The following is a 12,675-nucleotide window of genomic DNA, read 5'->3' on the forward strand; positions in this document are numbered from 1 at the left end:
ACATGCAGGTGGGCTGGCCCTACGCTCAAGAGGCCTGAAAAAAGTAAAAAATATTGTCGTATTTCTTATGTGAAACATTTACGCAAAAATTGACGAAAACTTGCTTGGAGTTGTACATTTTTACCCATTTATTCCTTTATTAAATAAAAAAATAATTTGTATTGTCTTTCCTTCTTTCTCTTGACCTTGCACTCCCAGATATTAATATATTAACAATAAAACACCTGCAACTCCCACGGGGAAGGTGTGAAGCATTTCAATGCTCTTATTTTCAACACATGGAGAGCATGGATAATAATAGCAGCTTTTCCTTCCTTCCTACAGCTTCAGATTTTAGCTCCCGGAAAAAAACAGAGAAATACTTTTTTTTAGGGTAAATGAAATTATTAAGTATAATTTTTTTAAGTAATTTATTATTATTATTATTTAAATATGATAATTTCTGACGTATCCCTGAAGATATTGTATCGGTTCATTTTGAGATTTCCAATTTAAAGAACGGATGGGGCCATTGCATTCTTATCTCGCCCAGGGCCTCGCGATATGTTGCTACGCCACTGGTTCAACCCACCTCCCTAAAGAAACTTCTAGTATGTTGAATTAATGGAAGTTCAGAAGCCAAAATCAGTAAATAATTTTTAATAAAATATTCAAAGATGTACGTAAATACAACATGGAGACAATGCTGAGACATCGAGCGAAAATTTTCAAACTTTTGGAATTCCTGAATCCTTCGTAACAGGTGTTATTCTTGAAAGTGCAGCTCACTACCTACCATATTACGGAAATTACGGGGCCAAAAGAGCAACTGGGCACATATTGAACCCTACATTTGGGAAGCACACTGTCGCCGTGTCGTCGGAGGGAAGGGGGGCCACCACGCCTAGAAGTTACGCGGGAAAGATACTTTTTAGGGGATTTCGTTCTGATTCTCGACGGAGATATAGTTTTCGAAGAGATAAAAATAGCGATAAGGAAATTGAAAAAGGGAAAAGCGACAGGACTTGACTCCATTCAGGCAGAATATTTCAAAGCCAACGAAACTGATTTTCATATGGCGGAAGCACAAAGCAAATTAATGGACAAGATTTTTAAAGAGGGGTACTTTTCGAAGGACTGGGCAAGCTCCATAATCTGTCTTATTTATAAAGGGAAAGGGAACAGAAATGACACAAACAGTTTCAGGGGCATTTCTTTATTACCTATACGGAGTAAAATTTACACACACATCTTAAACCGTAGGATTCAGAAATGGACAGAAATATTCGACAAAATCTCACCACTACAAGCGGGCTTCAGGAAAGGGTACAGCACGTTAGACAACATATTCATATTGCAAACACTCGTACAGAAGAAAATAAAACAGAAGCGGGGGAAATTATACACATGTTTAATTGATTTTGAAAAAGAATTCGACAAAGTTCTTAGAGACATTTTGTGGGGAAAATTGTATGAGAAGGGAAAGTCCGCGCGCATGATCAGAGCACTGCAAGCAATATATGCGAGGGTAGAATTCGGAGTAAGATGCGAAGGAAACCAAGTCTCGGCACTGCAGCCTTCGCTCAGGGGACTCAAACAAGGATGCATCCTATCACCAGTGCTATTTTCACTGTTCATAGATTGGGTAGCGCATGAAACTAAAATGGACCAGGATTCTACCCCATGTATAGGAGTACAAAGTATACCAGTCCTTATGTATGCAGACGACATAGTCTCTTGTCCGAGACAATAGAGGGTCTACAAAGGGGCATAGATAGATATATGAGGGGTGCATCAAATATAAAATAATTGTAAACATTAAAAAAACAAAGATCATTGCTTTAAAAAATGGCTACATATTTAGAAGACAGGACACATGGACATACGGGGGGGGGGGATCTAATCAAGCTGGTTAAAAACTTTACATACCTAAGGGCAACACTCTCCATGACAGGGAGCTGGACACACCACATAAGAGCAAGAAAAGCTAAAACAAAATTTACAATAGAACAAGTCATAAGGACAATAAATAAGGCATCTCAAATGACTTTCATCATGCCAGATAGTATTAGGTACATTAAACTATGGAGTAGAACTGTAGGGGTTAAGGGGGGACAACAAAATAATTGGCATACAAACCGAACTTTATGAGAGAGTAATGGGCGTAAGCAGAGGCACGGCCAACTGTGGGATTCTTAAGGAATTGGGCCTGAACAGAGACGCGGTACAAGCACGGATGAGGGTTGTTAAATATTGAATGCGATTATCAAAAGAGGGCCAATTTACGCTGAGGAGACAATGTTTGGAAATACAGACAAGGGAGGAAAACGTTTACAGCTCGGACCTGGAAGTGAAAAATCTCTTATATAATAGCGGAATGGGTTGGGTATGAGAAGAGGGAGGAAGGGGGGCATCCCAACAGAAAATCAAATCAGAGACAGGTTACTGAACATAGACAGACAAGAAATAATAACAGACTGCCAAACAAAGACCTGAATCAGGGAACAGTAAGAGTAAGATAATGGTGGAAAGCGAAATATATCAAGGTTGTGGGAAAAAATGAAAGAGGCGCGCTGGCATGGTTCAGATTAGGGGGATGGAAACAACTAAGAAAGAAACGACGCAGGGGAAACGATATGTCCTTTGTGCGATGGGGAGGAGACGAACGAGCATATCCTACTGAACTGCCCTTCTACACGTGACCTAAGGGACAAATGGCTGAACAACTTAACAGGGAGGGAGGTGGTACAAGTGCTGGACGACAGAATAAAGATAAAGGAAGCGGGGCAGCAAGTGGGGAAATACCTGGGAGAAGTAAGACAACGGCGGGGGAAAGCTATTAGAAAAGGCAGCGAAATGAGTGATCATGCTCCAGACGAGCCACCTTTATAGTGTCAGTGTGTGTAAAGTAAAATGTATGCGTTTTTTGGTGAAAGTGCAGAAATAGAGAAGTGGGGCGAGAAAGAAAGAAGAAAGACTGGAAGAAGAACTGCCGAGGGAGGGGAAGAATGTGTATATAGGGGATAAAGTAAGAGACAGCGTAAAAGAAAACTAAATGTAAGAAAATATTGTAGAAAAAATCAAAACTATGTAGTGCGTACAGGCGGTGGCTCGCACAAAAATAAAATAAAATATTCTATTCACTACCTACCGATCCCTCCATTTTCACTTTTGTTTTTCTATTTCCAGACTTGTTTCAAGTTACAAAATAGTAAATTTGTTATTTTTTTCATTATTATAATAAATAAAATTCCGTTAGTATTCAAACAAAATAACGAAAGTTAAAATTGGAATAAATTTATTGTAGAATGCATAAATCAACTTATGTTTTTCATAATGAACTTTTTAATCGAAAGAATAAAAGGTTCCACAGTTTTCAAAATTCCAAATATTAAGTTTCAGGCAAGAGGTCAAACAACATATACTTTACGACTAAAGTTTTCATCTAACATTCAGAGATTTTTTTCTTTAACATGGTACCTAAAAGTTATTAACAAAAACGAATAAGTGCATTTCAGTACACTGACTGTATGAAAAAATAATAATGTAATGAAAAACAGTTGTGCTGGATATTCACTATTAAGTAGAAAAATCTCCTCAAGGATATAATATCAATAATAATAATAATAATAATAATAATAATAATAATAGTAAAATTACACTAGACTCTCGCTAATCCGGCCATTCCATGCACACATGGGTGCCAGATTCGCGGAAGTGCCGGATTATTGAGAGGGTCGGAAATTACGTACTACTATATAGTTTAAATACATAGGGACTATACAGGCTGTACTTTACGTGTTTCCTTTTAGAAGCCATAGTATGTACTGAACTTTTCCGTAAGAAAGTCACAATTTCAAATATTGTACGTATGTATAGCATTGTTTAACATTTTTAAAACAACATTGTTGAACACGATAATTCATTTTTGTGAGCTTCATTTCTGCTTGAGTGACTGCAGGCCGGATGTGGGCGGGATTACTGAGAGGGCGGACTATTGAGGGCCGGATTAGTGAGAGTCTAGTGTATTTTATTTTTGTGAGATTTTAATTACTATTGTATAGCTAATAATATTCAATCACATTTTCATTATTCAAATTTTACTACTGGCCCGACCCCTCCTAGAAGTTTCTGGCGACCCCTCAGTCCCGAATTTTTTTCCCTTTCTACGGCCATGGCACCTAAAAGCCATTGCCTAGGAAGTCCGATTTTTAACTTTCAGAGCTGTTTGAAGAAGCCGTACTCCCGCAAGTGGTTTGATGCCGGACACACTGAATTGAGCAGAAATAAGCCTGTTGTCTTCTTGATTCGTTTATAATGCAAAAAGTCTGTCCACTACGTTCACACGTTTTGTTCTTTCCCGACTGAAACCTACCGCTGGTGAGGCAGCCAGACGGAGCTAAAATGTTTGTACCTTGAATTCTTCCTCTTTTGATTTGAATTGGTCCTGATTGGCAAGTATCATCCAGTCGGCGACAAGTTTTTTTTTCACTTCGTTTGACTAGGAATTTCTATATCCATATATTAATTGCGTTTATAGATGTGGTTTCGAACTATGCGTCATATTCACGTTGGTTTGTGTTTCACGTTGTGGATTGTAGACACGTTGTTAAACTGTGATGGTTGTACATCCAGTTAAGTGCAGAAATCGGATTGACATTTGAGCCAATATCTATAAACGAAACACGAATTGAAATGCTCTCCTCTGCGAAAACAATCGTTTTGATTTCGCCCTTGCTTCAGCAACCAGGTATTGAAGGGGTAAAAGCTCATCTTGGCCCCCTTCATTGCTTACTTAATAAAGAGCTACGTTACTTGGGTTATAGCAGGGGTGCCCACGGAGGGGGGGGGTATTATGGCGCAGGTTGCGCCATCGAGATTTTTTGGGGGGATTTTTCCCTTCAAATAATATAAAATTCAACATTTATATCTTTTTCCAAAATATATGTACACATCTTACACCTTAAATGCACCATATTTAATCCATTAGATGAAGAAAATAATGTGTTAGGCATTAATTGACGGACGCGTGGGTTCTAAGGGGAGGGGATTCTCAATTAAACGTCGGAGGGACAGTATCCAACTGTAGGTCTTAAATTATGGCGGTATTTTAGTTAGAGGGGGATTGAGCATTAAATTGACGGGGGTTTCCAATTCTTGTTTATTATTTATTGTCTTAGACTGTTGTGGAAATTCTGGTGTGGAGACTGAAAAATTGAGAATTAATTTTTTGTAGGAGATTAAGTCTTCAAAATCAACAGTAAATCTAAAATTGGCATGGAAATTTTGGTCGTAGGATTGAGCATTAAATTTAAAGGGGGAGATAAAGTTTTAAATCTTAGATTGTCAAGGGATTTCTGTAGTGGAGAGAGAGTTCGAACATTAAATTTTGGAGACTATATTTTGCGATATGGAATCCACACGTTTTCGACCCCGAAAGTGCCAAAGGAGAAGCTGGAAAAGAGTAAATATCTCGGGATCTTAAGAAAGTACTGACTCCCCATCAAATTAATAATATCCTTGAAAACTTCCAAAGAAATGGATGCAAAAATTTTCTTGCTCGCTTCGCTCGCAATATTGTGTTGCAGGATGCGTGTTTCACGCTTTACTGAGGTGAATGTGAAGTCTTTATACTATAGCTGCATTACAAGACAAGCAATATTCTCGAATATGAGGAACAATTTTAGGGGTGGTCTTGAGTGATGGCATACCTGTTTAGGGAGGAGGGGTAGAGCAAGTATAGTGTTCAGTAAAGCAAAGAAAAAAGTTACTTTCGGTAGACACGCTGTCGTAATTAATTGATTGATTGATTAATTAAGTTTATTTTACTTTGCGTTTTGTGCCTCTTCTTGGCTAATTTGAGAAGATGGGGATGAGTGATGAAATGATGAAATTGATGAATGGACATTCGCAAACAACCAAGCCCGAGCGGGATTCGAACCCGGTACCCTTGGTGTCGCAGCGCGATGTGCTGACCACTTGGCCACATGGTCCGGCCCTGTCGTAATTAAATACTTTTTGGGGATTACAATATAGTTTGAGGGCGCGAAAGATATGATTTTGGGGGACGAATGACATGATTTTGGAGGGGATGCGCCATTGGCTTTGGGGGGATGGGCACCCCTGGCTTATAGATACAGCTACTAAAGCTGACGCCGTGAAAGTAGTCCAGTCAAGGTCACGCCTGCTCCCCTACAATAAGCAACGAATAATACGTACATAATATACCAGCGAAGACGAAATCAACCGCATACGATCAATGGGCAATGTGTCGACTGTGCAGTTAGAAGAAGTGTGGCAACATTGGAGGGCCAGGGGTGTGGAGGAGCCAAGGGAAAGCTCCGACCTTGTTTTCGTGGAGATAGCTATAGTCTTCTTTTAAAGGCTGTATTAAAGAGTTACTCAACTTAAAAAGCAACTTGGTTATAATTACCCAAAAGACTGTATTAAACACTACAAATGTCGTTAACAAGGACACAATAAAGGTGGGCGCACCCTATATCAGGGTTGTTATAGGACCAGGAATTTTAAATAAATTCAATTTCGATCCAGGAGAGAAAATCAGAAGGCACAAATGGGTTCTGGACCGTAAAGAATCTTTTTATTAGTAAAGTATTTCAATTCGGTCCAGGAACCTTTTTTCTAGATCAATTTAAATACGGTCCACGAACCTCTTTTCCGGATCAATGCAAATAGGTCCAGGGATCTTTTTTTTCAATGAAACAATACGCAACTTGGATCGAATTTAAATCGTGCGAGAAAAACTGCCCTGGTCCTGCAGTGAAGCCCAATAGAACCAATTACATTTTATGAGTTCTTGAACCTTTAACAACCCTGCCTATAACTTGTTACATACAGGAGATGTGTTGGGAAGATTTATTTTAAGCGTAAAATGCAGGCTCGACAAGGGCTCGAATCGTGTAGCTGTTATACACAATGACGTAATGCGTCTCCTGTGTTTGTGCTAAGTTATACAGTGTTATTACAAATGATCTTTCCGATTACAAACTTCAATAACTCACGTTTAATAACACTCAGATACATGAAAGTTGTATCAATGGTCAAAAAGTTTCAGTGGTTGGTACAACTGTCACGTAGTTATTGATTTCGTCGCTAGGGGCGGTAGGAGAGGAAATGGCTGCCAACGAAGACAGGAAGGCGTTTTGTGTGCTGGATTTTCACGTCTGCCAGTCTGTTATCACTGTGCAACGTAATTTTAGAAGGAAGTTCAGTGAATATGCACCCAGTAGGCCCAGTATCCCAGTATCCGTAAGTGGTATTCTGACTTTAAAGCAAGGGTTCCATCTGCAAGCGAAAGCAACCGGTCGTCCACCAGTAAGCGAGGCAACTGTGGAGCATGTGAGGGAGAGTTTCGTACAAAATCCACAGAAATCCGCCAGCAGAGTATTAGACATCCCGCAACCAACTGTGTGGAAGATTTTACGCAAACGTTTCCGGTTCCATCCTTATCGTCTGCAATTGTTGCAGGCCCTGAAACCGGACGACAAAGCCAAGAGACTGACTGTCTTTCTGCGAGGACATGCAAATCGAAATGGAAAAAGATGGTTTCACGGAATCATTGGTGTTCAGTGCACAAAAATAATATCAGGATCTGGGGTCTGTAAAATCCAAGAGGTTATGTGGAGCATGTACGCGACTCCCCCAAGCTGAATTATTTGTGTGCTATCAGCCATGAAAAGGTGTATGGCCCTTTCTTTTTCGACGAGAACACAATCACGGTGATTTCGTACCTACAAATATTACGGACATGGCTTCTTCCACAACTGGAACAGGATATCGAAGGTTTAATTTTTCAACAGGATGAAGCACCACCCCATTTCCACTTAGATGTCAGACGTGAACTGAATAGTCGACTACCAAAGAGATGGATTGGGCTTGCTGGCCCTGACGATAGTGAACGTTTGCGTTGGCCTCCACGTTCCCCCGACCTTACACCCTGTGACTTTTTTCTCAGGGGTTTTGTAAAACAACAAGTGTATCGGCCACCTTTACCACCTACCATACAGGATCTTTATGTTCGCATCACAGAGGCCATTGCATTATTGGATCGTCCATAGTTACAACGTGAATGGCAGGAATTGGACTACAGGCTCGATGTGTGCTGCGTGACACAGGGAGTTCACATAGAGCACATGTGATGTTGTCATGTGAACCAAACGTAATTTGTAATACAACACTTCTTGAGTTTCCCTTTCCATTGATACTACTTTCATGTATCTGAGTGATTGATTGATTGACTTAGTTTATTTTACTTCGCGTTTTCTGCCTCTTGGCTAATTTGCGAAGATGGGGATGAGTGATGAAATGGATTAATGGACATTCACAAACAACCAAGCCCGAGCGGAATTCGAAGCCGGGACCCTTGGCGTCGCAGCGCGATGTGCTAACCACTCGGCCACAAGATCCGGCATGTATCCGAGTGTTATTAAACGTGAGTTATTCAAGTTTGTAATCGGAAAGATCATTTGTAATAACCCGTAAGGTAATGTAGAGCACGACAGAGATCAGGGTTCGAGTCTTGGTCGAGTCTGCATTTCTCGCTTAAATTTCTACGTACACTAAAAAAAATGTATTAAACAGACAGAAGGAGGAGATCAACACCACAGTTGTGTCATAATGGTGCTGATTACAGCCATTGTGGTATTTTAACACCACTGAAGTTAAGCGGTGATCGAAATGTGATATTGACCTTGTACTTGTGTAGCCAACACCAGTGCTTTTCGGCGCATGTTGTCGATGAATTTCATACCATGTACCCACATTAATTCAAAGATACACATACGAGCTGACAGCTCGAGTTACACTCTGAGAATCGCGGCTTAGAAGTCCCTTAAATAACACATATAATTGCAATCATAACACGAAAGACCTCTCTCACACACGCAACCTTTCTCGGGTTCCAACACGGCGGAAAGGAAAGGGAAATTTTCCCCTTTTGACTCTGGCAACATTGACAGCAAAGGAGAAATTTATGTAACCATCGACCCCCCACGAAAAAAACACGATAAGTCACGACATCTTACGGCCTTCATATCGCACTACTGTGAGAGACTTTCCTATTTTAATGATATTGTTTGAAACCGACAATGTCACTTTTTATTGTTCTCAGGATTTGTAAAGCGTTACGAGAGAGAGATTAGGCCCACGGGGAAAAGTCAATGCAAAAGAACAGAATCGTGAGCATTGTTGGGCATATCATGAGAAGGTAGTAACATTTAATGAGTGTAAATATTCTTCAATGATTTCCTTTTCTTCCTGGATAAGTTATTGGTAGGGACGTGAAGTTCTAGTTTTAACGATAACAGTAAGTTGAGTAAAGCAAAATAAAGTGTTTAAAATGTATTTGGGTACGTTAAGGAGTCAAGTTCTTGGTTTTTCGGAATCGCGAAATAACGCGAACTATTCAATTTTTCAGAATAATACCGAATTTTGCACTTTAACGCGAAAAAATCCGCGAAATATAAAATATAAAAATGGATGTGTGTGTGTGTTTGTTCCGGCATAACTCTCGAACGCCTGGAGCGATTTCAACCAAACTTGTAACACGTATCACTTACAATCTCGAAAGAAATACTGTGGGGCTAAGACACCCCTGGCCCTCCTAGGGGTGGGGGTGGGGAGGGGGTGACATGCAAAAATAAAAAACGACCGATATTAGTGTGGAATCCATAGTTTTTGGGGTCGCTAAGATGAATAGCAACACTCATAATACCGTTCCACTTCAAGTTCATAACCTATCGGGATGGGGGGTGAGAGGGGGTGAAAATGAAAATGTCAAAAATACCAAGATTAGTGTCGAATACATAGTTTTTGGAGTCGCTAAGCCAATTGGTGACATTCACGATGACCAAACTTGGTACACATTATGACTTACAATCTGGAAATAAATACTGTGGGGGTAAGACACCCCTGGCACCCATAAGGGTGACATGTAAAAATAATAGAAAACGACCGATATTAGTGTGGAATCCATAGTTTTTGGGGTCGCTAAGATGAATAGTGACACTCCCAATTCCGTTTAACTCCAAGACACCCCTGGCACCCCTAGGGGTGGGGGTGGGAAGGGGTGACATGTAAAACGACCGATATTAGTGTGGAATGAATAGTTTTCGGTGTCGCTAAGATGAATAATGACACTCCCAATGCCGTTTAACTCCAAGACACCCCTGGGACCCCTAGTTGTGGGATGGGAAGGAGGGACATGTACAAATAATAAAAACGACCGATATTAGTGTGGAATCCATAGTTTTTGGGGTCGCTAAGATGAATAGTGACACTCCCAATTCCGTTTAACTCCAAGACACCCATGGCACCCCTAGGGTTGGGGGTGGGAAGGGGGTGACATGTAAAACGACCGATATTAGTGTGGAATGAATAGTTTTCGGTGTCGCTAAGATGAATAATGACACTCCCAATGCCGTTTAACTCCAAGACACCCCTGGGACCCCTAGTTGTGGGATGGGAAGGAGGGACATGTACAAATAATAAAAACGACCGATATTAGTGTGGAATCCATAGTTTTTGGGGTCGCTAAGATGAATAGTGACACTCCCAATTCCGTTTAACTCCAAGACACCCATGGCACCCCTAGGGTTGGGGGTGGGAAGGGGGTGACATGTAAAACGACCGATATTAGTGTGGAATGAATAGTTTTCGGTGTCGCTAAGATGAATAATGACACTCCCAATGCCGTTTAACTCCAAGACACCCCTGGGACCCCTAGTTGTGGGATGGGAAGGAGGGACATGTACAAATAATAAAAACGACCGATATTAGTGTGGAATCCATAGTTTTCGGGGTCGATAAGATGAATAGGGACACTCCCAATGCCGTTCAATTTATTTATTCTTGCTCCTGGAGGTGGAACTAAAAATTTTGTTCATAAATTGTTGTTAAATTTATATTATAGTGAATTTGTAAAATATATTACTTTATAATTTGTAACACCATTAAGCCTTGTTTCCATGATATGAAAAACTCTATATGCTGACCAAAACAGATATTTATTTTATTATAAAACATAAACTAAACGTAATGTTTCAACCTTCTACCAAGGTCTTCTTCAGACTCTGCACCAAGAACAAATGTAAGAAGGTACACAAGAGCACGATATATATATATACAAATCTTACTCCCCTCCAAACTATTAAAAAGTTGTTCTGGAACATTCTAGCAGATGGCTTTCGCTTGTCAACTGTACTTTCACCTAAAAGGCTAAACATATTTTCCATTGTAGAATGTGGTTGGACTCTTTATCTCACGCTGTTTTTCCTTCATTCTTCTTTCTTCTTCTCTCCTCTTTCTCTTTTGTCCTTTCCACTCTTTCTAAGACCTTTTTCCATTCTTTGTTTATCTTCAGTCCCCCCATTCCAGTTCATTGCGTCTTCTTCACCTTTCTTCTCTCTTTCCTTGGACTCCTTCCATTTTCTCACTAGTATTCTCTTCTACCTTCCTAGCCTCATCCCACTCTATGTCATGTCCTGTTTCTCTCGTGTGCTTAAATATCGTATTTCTCTCTTAAGTCGTACATCATCCCTATGTTGTTTCAACCTGTCTTTCAGCCTCTTTTTCGTTTCTCCTATGTACACACTCTGACATTATTTACATTTCACTTCGTAGATAATCCCTTCCTCTTTATCTTCTCTGTTTTCATTTTTCTTGTTTGCATTCTTCGCTATTCTTAAGATGCTTCTCCCTCCCTTCCGGTAAGTTTTAATGCCCGCTTTCCTAAGCACTTTGCATATCTTTTCTATGGTCTTCCCCATACTCCTTATTCCAAACCTTCTCTCTTTTTATTTGTCTTCCAATTCTCCCCTGCCCCTTTTCTTCCTTCTTCTGTTTATATCCAGTCTATCCTCCTTCTCATAGCCATTTTTTTCCAGCTGTTATGTTTTATAATAAAATAAATTTCTGCCTTGGTCAGCATATTGAGTTTTTATAATTTGTATACTGTACTTATACTTTTAAATACCTGTAAATAAAATTAGTTACATTTTACGCTATAATTAGAATTCATTAAACACACGGGCAACGCCGGGTAATCAGCTAGTATGCAATATGAATTTGGAATAAAACTTCTTCTGTTCAAAAAAGAGTTAATTGAAGCGCTATGAGTTCTCACATTTTTAGTCTAATAGGTGTCGATTCAGAAGAGATGGTCATGTTTCATTTATTGCAGTTTGGCATAAACATGACTGACAGTGCTTTGATCTCATCCTGAAATATATAACTGTGAGGATCTTCCGAATCACAGAAAACTTGCCTCCTAGCATAACCAAATATTTTAAACATTTTCAATGGAAGTTTCCTACTGTATCGATGTGCTAAATACACCACCAGAAGGAAATGGAAATGCAAGACGATGCACATGCCATGTTTTCTTAAATTCACTTTTAGGTTTACAGTAACATTGATGGTTCTCCACGTCGTAGTAGTTGTTGATAGTATTAGGCGAAAAATCTGCTATCTTTCTGTTTAGAAGTGTGTTTTGCATAGGAAGTGTTGCGAGTGAATTCTGTAAACGTTTACTACGACATGTGTAAAAACCATCAATGTTATTGTAAACTAAAAAAATACTTCAAGAAAACAATTTTGAAAAAAAAAATTCTGGAAATATGAGTGTGTTCAAAGATTTGGGTGAAATCCTTCAATAAGCATTTCATATTTAGTGGCCGA

The sequence above is a fragment of the Lepisma saccharinum genome, chromosome 5, assembly GCF_977018435.1.
Source record: "Lepisma saccharinum chromosome 5, izLepSacc3.1, whole genome shotgun sequence".
Classification (NCBI taxonomy): Eukaryota; Metazoa; Arthropoda; class Insecta; order Zygentoma; family Lepismatidae; genus Lepisma; species Lepisma saccharinum.